An 11,926-nucleotide genomic window follows, 5' to 3' on the forward strand; every position below is an offset into this window, starting at 1 on the left:
GATAACACTAGGAACATTATTGACATTTTGGAACTTTTGCAAACCAACATAAATACAAAAGCAGTGCTAATTTTTATTGATGCAGAGAAGGCCTTTGACAACATTTCTTGGAAATTCATGAAGAAAAACCTTGAAGGGATGGGAGTGGGACGGGGGTTTGAAAATGGAACAGAGGCAATTTACTCAGAGCAAAAAGCTAAACTGATAGTTAACAATGTGGTGACAGAAGAGTTTAAAATTGAAAAAGGAACACGACAAGGTTGCCCCATATCCCCTTTGTTATTTATCTCAGTCCTGGAGGTGTTTTTGAACATGATTAGGGAGGACCGGTTGGTGCAAGGAATACAGGTCGGAGTGAAACAATACAAACTGAAAGCTTTTGCAGATGACTTGGTTTTAACATTACAGGAGCCAGAATCTAGCACGAAAAGAGTTTTAGAATTAATTCATGAGTTTGGTCGTGTGGCGAGGTTTAAACTGAACAAGCAAAAAACCAAGGTTTTGGGAAAAAAATTGACAACTGAGGAATCAGAAAGGTTTCAGAAAGAGACAGACCTAAAAATTGTAAAGAAGGTGAAATACCTAGGGGTAAATTTGACTGCTAAAAACCTGAACTTATTTAAAGACAATTATGAAAAATGTTGGCTAGAAATTAAAAAGGATCTAGAAACTTGGTCAAGATTGAAACTTTCCTAGGGGAGTTTGTAGGGCAGCAGTTGAAGAAGGAGTTATATCCATCTTTTAGATTTAGGGGAGCTAGTCTCAAACGTTTGTTGGGGGAGACCTAGGTTTTTTTTTTGTGGGCGAAGTTATTTGTCCTGTCTTCAAGCTTTTTATGATGGAGGACCTCTGTAGCCACCCCCAACAACACGATCTCAAGATGGAAGGGGAGGGAACAGCTGCAGTCGCCTGCGATTCCTGCGCAATGTTTGCCATCTTGCCAAAGGTTGCAGGCAGCTTCACCTGCAGCAATTGCATGTTGATTGCCCTTTTAAAAGACAAAGTCCAGCAACTGGAGGAACGTGTAGCTACGCTCCAAAGAATTAGAGAGCTGGAGCTCTTCTTGGAAGCAACAGAGCACACCGTCCCCACCAAGGAGGAGACAGGGGACTCCCCTGAGAAGGAGGCTAGTTCATCAACACAGGAGCCAGATATATGGAGAAACGTGACTCAAAGAAGTAGGAGGCCCAGGGTTCACTCTGATTGTTTAGAAATACACAATCGCTTTGAGGTCCTCTCCCCTAGCATGGAAGACGAAGAGCAGACTCCATTTGAGGATCTCTCCCTCATTACAGTCGATCAGGTATATGAAGACGAGCAGCAAAGTCAGTCCTCAGGGAATGTGCAGGCGACCTTGGAACGGACAGCTCACGGAAGAACCCCGACCAAACCCAAGAGGAGGCGTGTAGTGGTGATAGGGGATTCCCTACTGAGGGGAACAGAAGCAGTGATCTGTGGGCCTGACAAGATGTCTCGGGAAGTGTGCTGTCTCCCCGGGGCTAAGATCCAAGATGTAACTGAACGACTGCAAGGAATCATAAAACCCACTGACAAATACCCCTTCCTCTTGGTTCATGTGGGAACCAATGACACTGCAAGCAATAGCCTCCAGAAGATCAAAAGAGACTACGAGGCTCTCGGCAGGAAATTGAAGCAACTAAATGCACAAATTGTCATCTCGTCTGTCCTCCCAGTTGAACGACGTGGCCCAGGGAGAGAGGGGAAAATAGTGGAAGTGAACAGCTGGCTTCGCAAATGGTGTAAACAGGAACGGTTTGGATTCTTAGATCACGGACTGCAGTTTCTTGAAGATGGACTTCTGGCAAGTGATGGGCTGCACCTCACAACGGTTGGGAGGAATGTTTTTGCCAAAAATCTCAGAAACCTCATCAGGAGGGCTTTAAACTGACTAATGTGGGGGAGGGAGACAGTGCTCCTGAAGGTAGGAGTCTATCAATTAATGAAGATGATCATCCAAATGTCATAGACCAAATGGAGCAAACAGCACGCGGACCTAGTGGTGGGAGGAAAAAATCCTTAAATAAGAGACACGGGGGAATGATTAATGGACTTCAATGTCTGTACACTAATGCGCAAAGCATGGGAAATAAACAAGATGAGCTTGAGCTCTTGGTACAGCAAACTAAATATGACATAATAGGCATCACTGAAACCTGGTGGGATAAGTCCCACGATTGGAATGTAATAATGGGGGGATACAATCTATTTCAGAGAAACAGACCAGACAAGAAAGGAGGAGGAGTGGCGTTATATGTCAGGGATGTGTATACCTGTGAAGAGATCCAAGATTTAGAACCTCAAAGCCAATGTGAGAGCATTTGGGTCAAAATTAAGGGAGAGAAGAATAACAGAGACCTCATTGTGGGAGTTTACTATAGATCCCCAAGCCAAACGGAGGACATAGATGATGCCTTCCTGGAACAGATGGCCAAGCATGCAAAAGGAAGGGAGATAGTAGTAATGGGGGACTTCAATTACGCGGATATTTGTTGGACGTCAAACTCAGCCAAGAGCATAAGGTCAAACAGATTCCTCACTGGCCTTGCAGACAACTTCATTGTCCAGAAAGTGGGAGAAGCAACAAGAGGAACAGCCATTTTAGATCTGGTCCTAACCAATGTTGATGACCTGGTTAGTGGGGTAGAAGTGGAAGGATCATTAGGCGCGAGTGATCATGCTCTTCTGAAGTTTACTATACAGCGGAAAGGAGCAGCCAAGCATACTAGGACTCAATTTCTTGACTTTAAGAAAGCCGACTTCATAAAACTTAGGGAAGTGCTGGGTGAGATCCCATGGACAGTAATACTAAAAGGAAAGGGAGTTCATGATGGCTGGGAGTTTGTTAAGAGGGAGATAGTAAAAGCACAACGTCAGGCAATACCAATGAGACGGAAACATGGAAGGTGCCTAAAGAAGCCAGGGTGGCTATCTAAAGAACTTTTAACTGAATTAAGATTAAAAAAGGATGTGTACAAAAAATGGAAAAGGGGGGAAACCACCAAAGAGGAATTCAAACAAATAGCCAGCACGTGTAGACACAAAGTCAGAAAAGCTAAAGCACAGAATGAACTCAGGCTCGCTAGAGAGGTTAAAAGCAACAAAAAAGGCTTTTATGGGTATGTTCGTAGCAAAAGGAAGAACAAAGAAACAGTGGGGTCACTCAGAGGAGAAGATGGTGAAATGCAAACAGGGGACACAGAAAGGGCTGAACTCCTCAATGCCTTCTTTGCCTCAGTCTTCTCCGATAAAGAAAACAATGCCCGACCTGAAGAATTTGGAGCAAATGATTCAGCAAAGGAAACACAGCCCAGAATAGCTAAGGAGACAGTACAAGAATATTTGGCTAGTTTAGATGTATTCAAGTCTCCAGGGCCAGATGAACTGCATCCAAGAGTATTAAAAGAACTGGCAGATGTGATCTCAGAACCACTGGCAGTCATCTTCGAGAAATCCTGGAGAACAGGCGAAGTCCCGGCAGACTGGAGGAGGGCAAATGTTGTCCCTATTTTCAAAAAGGGGAAAAGAGAGGACCCAAATAATTACCGCCCAGTCAGTCTGACATCAATAGCAGGGAAGATTCTGGAGCAGATCATTAAGCAAACAGTCTGTGAGCACCTAGAAAGGAATGCTGTGATCACCAATAGTCAGCATGGATTTCTGAAAAATAAGTCATGTCAGACTAACCTGATCTCATTTTTTGACAGAATTACAAGCCTGGTAGATGAAGGGAACTCAGTGGATATAGCCTACCTTGATTTCAGTAAGGCATTTGACAAGGTGCCCCATGATATTCTTGTAAAGAAGCTGGTAAAATGCGGTCTTGACTCTGCTACCACTCAGTGGATTTGTAACTGGCTGACTGACCGAACCCAAAGGGTGCTCATCAATGGTTCCTCTTCATCCTGGAGAAGAGTGACTAGTGGGGTGCCACAGGGTTCTGTCTTGGGTCCGGTCTTATTTAACATCTTTATCAACTACTTGGATGATGGACTCAAGGGCATCCTGATCAAATTTGCAGATGACACCAAACTGGGAGGGGTGGCTAACACCCCAGAGGACAGGATCACACTTCAAAACGACCTTGACAGATTAGAGAACTGGGCAAAAACAAACAAAATGAATTTTAACAGGGAGAAATGTAAAGTATTGCACTTGGGCAAAAAAAATGAGAGGCACAAATACAAGATGGGTGACACCTGGCTTGAGAGCAGTACATGTGAAAAGGATCTAGGAGTCTTGGTTGACCACAAACTTGACATGAGCCAACAGTGTGACGCGGCAGCTAAAAAAGCCAATGCAATTCTGGGCTGCATCAATAGGAGTATAGCATCTAGATCAAGGGAAGTAATAGTGCCATTGTATTCTGCTCTGGTCAGACCACACCTGGAGTACTGTGTCCAGTTCTGGGCACCACAATTCAAGAAGGACACTGACAAACTGGAACGTGTCCAGAGGAGGGCAACCAAAATGGTCAAAGGCCTGGAAACGATGCCTTATGAGGAACGGCTAAGGGAGCTGGGCATGTTTAGCCTGGAGAAGAGGAGGTTAAGGGGTGATATGATAGCCATGTTCAAATATATAAAAGGATGTCACATAGAGGAGGGAGAAAGGTTGTTTTCTGCTGCTCCAGAGAAGCGGACACGGAGCAATGGATCCAAACTACAAGAAAGAAGATTCCACCTAAACATTAGGAAGAACTTCCTGACAGTAAGAGCTGTTCGACAGTGGAATTTGCTGCCAAGGAGTGTGGTGGAGTCTCCTACTTTGGAGGTCTTTAAGCAGAGGCTCGACAACCATATGTCAGGAGTGCTCTGATGGTGTTTCCTGCTTGGCAGGGGGTTGGACTCGATGGCCCTTGTGGTCTCTTCCAACTCTATGATTCTATGATTCTATGATTCTATGATTCCTTGTTGGGTCGAATTGCAGCTATAAAGATGAATGTATTGCCAAAGATGTTGTTTTTGTTTCAAACCCTACAGATTGTGGACAGAGTGGAGTGTTTTGGAAAGTGGCAGAAAGATATTTCTAAGTTTGTCTGGCAGGGCAAAAAGCCCAGAATAAAATTTAAGATTTTAACTGATGCAAAGGAAAGAGGGGGATTTGCCCTGCCGGACTTAAGGTTATATTATGAAGCCGCAGCCTTCTGCTGGATGAAGGATTGGTTACTGTTAGAGAACACTGATGTCCTAGATCTGGAAAGGTTTAATAATGCTTTTGGATGGCATGCATATTTGTGGTACGACAAGGTAAAGGTTCACAAAGGATTCAAAAACCATATTGTCAGAAAAGCAATATTTATTGTCTGGACAAAATATAAAGACTTATTAGAAAACAAGACCCCGAGAATGGTTATCACCAATGGAGGCGAAGGCCCGAAAAAGACTCAATATGGAGGCCGGTTGGCCGAAATATTGGGAAATAATAGAAAAAATCGGAGATAATTGGAGGTTGCAGAGTTTGGAAAAATTAAAGAATAAGGTGCGAGATTGGTTACACTACGCTCAAATTCAAGAGGTATTTAAATTGGATAAAAAGATAGGATTCCAGGTGGAAAAATCGAAGTTAGAGACAGAATTGTGAGAACCAAAGACTAAGGTACTTTCAAGAATGTATAACTTGCTGCTTAAATGGAACACTCAGGATGAGACAGTCAAATCAGCCGTGATAAAATGGGCACAGGATATTGGGCATAACATTATGTTTGAGGACTGGGAAAGGTTATGGACCACCGGAATGAAATTCACGGCATGTAATGCCTTGAAGGAAAACATTATGAAAATGATATATAGGTGGTACATGACCCCAGTCAAGCTTGCAAAGATATATCACCTGTCTGATAATAAATGCTGGAAATGTAAGGAGGCTGAAGGGACATTTTTTCACCTCTGGTGGACTTGTCCAAAAGTGAAGGCCTTCTGGGAAATGATCTACAATGAGCTAAAAAAGGTATTTAAATATACCTTTACCAAGAAACCAGAGGCCTTCCTTTTGGACATAGTCGGCCAGAAAGTGCTAAAAAAGGACAGAACCTTTTTTATGTACACGACTACAGCAGCAAGAATACTTATTGCAAAACATTGGAAGGCACAAGATTTGCCCACACTGGAAGAGTGGCAGACGCAACTGATGGACTATATGGAACTGGCTGAAATGACTGGCAGTATCTGAGAGTTGGGAGAAGAAACAACGGAAGAGGACTGGAAAAAATTTAAAGACTACTTACAAAAACAATATAAGTTATATGAATGTTAAGAAATTGCATGGTCTAGAAAAATATGGCTCCAGTAATTTGATTGTGAGATATAGAAACTAAGTTATAAGTAAGATAAGGTCGAAGTTTAAAGTAATACAATGTTTAATTTAAGGTACAAATAACTGACAAAAACTACTTTAAAATTAAAAAATATAACGTTTGAAAAGTACAAAATAAGATATGAAATAAGGTAACAATTTGCTGGTATTTTCTATTATAAAGAACGCAGGGTAAGGGAGATGTGAGGAAGTCCAGTTAGTTATATAAAAAAGTTTTTGAATAGTTATGTTTTTCTTTTTCTTTTTTCTTTTTTCTATCTATAGTGTTTGTTGGTGTTCTTGCATTTGGTGTTTTGTTTGTTATTCTGTTTGGTGAGGGGATTTTGTGTGTTTACTCTTTATTGTGTGTTTTAAAACTTAATAAAATAGTTTATATTTAAAAAAAAAAGATAGTCTTAACCAATGCCTAAGCAACCACTAACAATCATGTATGTTAATAAAGTTGTGGCCAAAATTATGCCAAAAACCTTAAACAAAAATTATGTGTGTGTTGTGAGTTATTTGAGGGGTGGCTTGGGGACCTTGACACGCAATTACACTTATCAAGTAATGGCAAGGTTGTGTGAAATGCCTGTAAAGCACATAGGGTGTTTCCCACATTCAGTACCAGAGAGAAAAGCAGGAATGTGTTTAAGCTAAAGGTGTACTGCAATGTTTCGTTATAAAGCTTCTGAATTTCATGGATTAGGAAGTACTGAAATTTTCTAATATATATAAATGTTTTAGCTGGGCTTCTATGGGTGAAAGAAAATCAAAAGCCTTTCTGCCTCGCCCCTTTCTCCTCTAAGAACGCTGAAGCCTCATTATCAACAGCTGTGTCTTTCCCCAGCTACCGTAAATTTCGCTCTATAACACGCAGATTTTTTCTCCTAAAAAGTAAGGGGAAATGTCTGTGCGTGTTATTGAGCGAATGTGTGGTCCCTGGAGCTGACTCGCCGGAGCGCAGGGGCAAAAATAGGCAAAAATCAGGCAAAAATAAGATCGGGCGGGCGGGCGGGCGGAGGGAAGGCGGAAGCTGCTGCTTTCCTGCATTCTGCCTCAGGGTCCTACTGCCCACCTGCTTCTGTTGCTGCGTTTGCTCAAACTCAACAAAGAGAAGGGAATCCCCTGCCCTCCTGGCAAGCAGAGGGTTAAGGAAAGGATCGAGTCCTTCCTTCTAATTCTTTCCGAGTCACACTGCGTGCAGGCTCCAGCCCACCACCTCCTCCTCTCCGTGCTCTAGGGACTCGCAGGCAGCCGAAAAACATGCAGGTGGGAGAGAGAGGGGGGGGCTGGCTTGGGGGAGACTTTTGCTTTCCTTTCCTCCCCCCCACCCCGTTAAACCCCCTCCCCTGCATTCTTAGCCAGCTGCTTCTCCGCACACCCCTCTTGTGCTCCTTGTCCCTTCTGTGTTTTTCCTTCCCACCCCATTTAAAACGTGGTGACAAAGCACGGATCCACATGGATCCTCAGGATTTTTGCACTGGGTCACCCCAAATTCACCATCAGATCACATTACATGTCCATGGCTACAGTCTGTACCAAAAGAATCACGCACCCACTGTTGCCTGGGGCTGCAATGGTGCAAAAACGTGGTTACAAAGCACGGATCCACATGGATCCTCAGGATTTTTGCATTGGGTCACCCCAAGTTCACCATCAGATAACATAGCATGTCCATGGCTACAGCCTGCACCCAAAAAATCACGCACCCACTGTTGCCTAGGGTCGCAGTGGTGCAAAAACATGGTTACAAAGCATAGATCCACATGGATCCTCAGGATTTTTGCAATGGGCTACTCCAAACTCACTGTCAGATCACATGTCTGTGGCCACAGCATGAACCACAAAAATCATACATCCACTGTTTCATTTAGAATATTTTTTTTCTTGTTTTCCTCCTCTAAAAACTACGTGCGTGTTATGGTCTGGTGCGTGTTATAGAGCACCCCAGGCCGCAACACACACGTAGGCCGCCGGCGTACCTTGAGGACTATGAATGCAACCTCCCGGGCAGGACTGGAACTTAGAGGGGAGGGGTGTTAGAGAATCATAGAATCATAGAGTTGGAAGAGACCACAAGGGCCATCGAGTCCAACCCCCTGCCAAGCAGGAAACACCATCAGAGCACTCCTGACATATGGTTGTCAAGCCTCTGCTTAAAGGACCTCCAAAGAAGGATGTGGATGGCATAATGACCCGCAGAGAATCTTGTGGTAGATAATGAGGTATGAAAAACAATAAATCACATTTTCTGCTACATTGTTAAGCATCAGGTCACCACTAGATCTTGACAATTTCCTGCAATGATCGGTGCTTAGAAGGCCTATGATTCAGTTCCAGGAGATATTGGTGACAGGCGCTGTAAGGCAAATACTGCTTCAGCCTACCAAGAAATTCCTCTTGAAAGAAATGTGTCTCTCACCTGAGGGATAATTACCTCCTGTACCTGGAAATGCTTCATTTCAAATTACTGTGGACTTGACTGTTCACATAATTTCACTCTCTGTGCTTATGTGCACATTCCACATGTACTAATCCAGGGATTCAAAGGTGAAAAGTAGGCGAATAGGTAAGCAGTGGCGGCGGTGGGGGGAGAATGGTGGGGCCAGAATGCACAAACTTTTCAAGGCTAACTTGACTGAAGCTGCATAGGCAGACCAAGCAGCTACTCACAGGCAGGAGAAGGGATGGCGGGCACAATTCAAGAGGCAGCTGCTATTCTGTAATCAGCTTTTTGCCAAATTGCAGTCAAATTCCTCGGATGTGACCCAGGCGTGTCCATCCACGTCCATCGCATGTCCTACTTGGCTACCTACATCCCATGCCTCCTGTGGCTGCTCAAGACGGCCACTTGCAGTCCCATAACAACCCAGCGGTGGCCAGTGGCGGCCCCTTCGGTATCGGAGGGACTGATCCCCCTGCCTAGAAATATTGAGGGGGCTGAAGCCCCATATACCCGTTACCCCTGCTTTCTTGTATCTTTTGGTTTAGAAAGGGGTCCTTACTGTCACAGTTGCTTCTCTCATAGGAGATAGATGGTGAAGACTCCACCTGTTCTGATTCTCTCATGTCCCACTCGGCTACCTATGGTGTGTGCCTCCTGCAGCTGTAGGTGACTGTCATTTGCAGCCCCATAACTACAACCTGGCGATGGGGGATAGTGGGGGGGGGCGGGCTGAGCCCCCATGGCCAGGATTTAATCCAGCTGGGAATGGATTTAATAATCTTGTGTTTTCCGAGAATGCATGTAGCTGCCCCACCAGTTTGCCTGAGATGGGTGGGAGGAGTTATTAACATTCCAAATTCTCCTTCATCTTTCACTCACTGGCCCATCTGTGTGGTCAAATTACTCAATGTGACCTAGATGTGTTCATCCACACCTGTCGTACGTCCCGCTCAGGTACCTACGCCCGGCGCCAAATGAATTGTTTGGTCCCATAGGCTGCATTAAGATGGGGTGAAAAACTAAGGATTTTGCTCTAGTTTGAGTTGCCAATCATTCTGGTTCCTTCGTCTTGGTTAAAAGTTGTTTATTTGTTTGGAAACCTGTTATGATACCCTGCAGAATGCAAATGGATTAAATCAAATTTCCCCCCTCCCCTCTCCTCTCCTCCATCTTCGCCTCCCCTGCCAGGCGTGGCCATTCATATTTCTCGCATGTCCCTCGTGGCTAACAGGGCCCTTGGCCTCCCACGGCTGCTGGGGACAGTCATTTGTGGCCACAGCAACAGCCTGGTGGTGGGGGATGGCGGTCCCCTCAATACTGGGGGGACTGAGCACCCTTCCTAGAAATATTGAGGGGGCTAAAGCCCTGGGTATCTACGAGGTCTGCCCTGCCTTGTACCTGCAGTCAGTCATTCCGGCCAACTGAGGCAACAAGTCCTCAGTAGAGAATCAGCTCTGCTGGGATCATTAGAATTCTGCAAATAGCAGGGGCATCAGTGCCTTGGTACTTCATCCTCTGTTGGGTTCCTCATCGTCTTTTACAAAGGAAATGGGGCTGCTGCAGTTGGACAGTTGCTTAAGACATGCCTGCAAGGAGGTGTGGGCCAGCTCTGACACAGAGCACTCTGCACCCAAAATGGCAGGAAATGCAATCAAACGTCCGAATCTGAACTACACACAGGCTAACACCAGGCAGGCCCCAGAAGAAGGATCTTTCTTGTATCTTTTTGTTTGCAAGGGGTCCTTGCTGTCATAGGAGCTTCTCTGCTAGGAGAGGTACGGGGTAGGTTTCTTTTCCTGCTTCTGCTTTCCCAACAAATATTTTAAATTGCTAAATTATGGCTTGATTTTTGTATTTTTTGTTAACTGCCTTGATCTTTTCAGAAGAAAAAAAAAAAATCAGTGACCGTTGATGCCAGGAGACCACCGGATCGTGCAAGGCCAACCAGCTCATGCCCAGTATGATAGGCGGACCCGCCAATGTGGCCACGTGAAAGGCGATGACCTCGGAGTGGGTAGACACCCGCATCCTCATGGGAGGCGTTTGATGGGTCACTTCACCTCCCAACAGTTCTCTCCCAGCAATTGTAGTGACTTGCAGCGGAAAATCCAAAGGCCTCAGGTTCAGTTGGTGCTGCTCTGCAAACTCCTTGAAGAAGAAGAGTTGTTTGGATTTGATATCCCGCCTTTCACTCCCCTTCAGGAGTCTCAAAGCGGCTAACAATCTCCTTTCCCTTCCTCCCCCACAACAAACACTCTGTGAGGTGAGTGGGGCTGAGAGACTTCAGAGAGAAGTGTGACTGGCCCAAGGTCACCCAGCAGCTGCATGTGGAGGAGCGGAGACGCGAACCCCGTTCCCCAGATTACGTGACTACCGCTCTTAACCATTACACCACAGTGGCTCTCCAAAAATGACGCCGAAGCTCCGGAATCAACCAAAGCCAACTCCTCCACCGCGTGGCCATTCGGGAGCTCTAAGACCACCTTCAACATTATGCTTGCTTTGGGGTGTCCGAGCCGAGGACTTTCGCTGTTGCTCCCGCCTGGCTGTTGCCTCGGTTCACCACCAGCCAGGCTTCCCCGTTTCCCGAAGTCTGGGGTTCCTCTGCCTCTGCCTGCTGGGTGGCCCCAACCATTCCCTGTGTGCTGGTCCCAGGGGGAGGTTACAGTGAGGCGTGGTCAGAGTCCGGTCCTGGGTTGAGGGTCTGGAGACTGTCCACCCAAGGGCGAAGCGGGGTCCAAAGCGAGGGGCCAGGCAAGGTCGGGAGCTCTGGAAGAACAGGTCTGGGTGCTGGCAGAAACAGGTTTCCAACGACGTTGCTCCCGCAACCTGGCCTTTATCTTCTCTGAGGCCAGGGGCGGTCCCGGCCCACAGGTGACCCGCCTCTCCTGGCCTTAAGGCGAGCACTCCTCCTGAAAGAACCCAGTTCCCTCCGCCTCTCTGCCCTGAGCCTCTGCAGCTCAGGAGAGGCTGGAGGGTTACTGGACCCAGGGGGAGGCTCACCTTCCCCTGACAGGGCTGGGAGAGGCGCACCTGTAGGCAATTGGTCCTCAATCACCTCCGGAGCCAGAGTGGATTCATCTGGTGTCTGCTCCTGAGGATCCGACACAGGTGCAGGCGCTTCAGACTCAAGGCCCTGCCCCGGCTCAGCCGGCCTTGGAGGCG

The sequence above is a fragment of the Podarcis bocagei genome (genome assembly GCF_964188305.1).
Source record: "Podarcis bocagei genome assembly, chromosome: W".
NCBI lineage: Eukaryota > Metazoa > Chordata > Lepidosauria > Squamata > Lacertidae > Podarcis > Podarcis bocagei.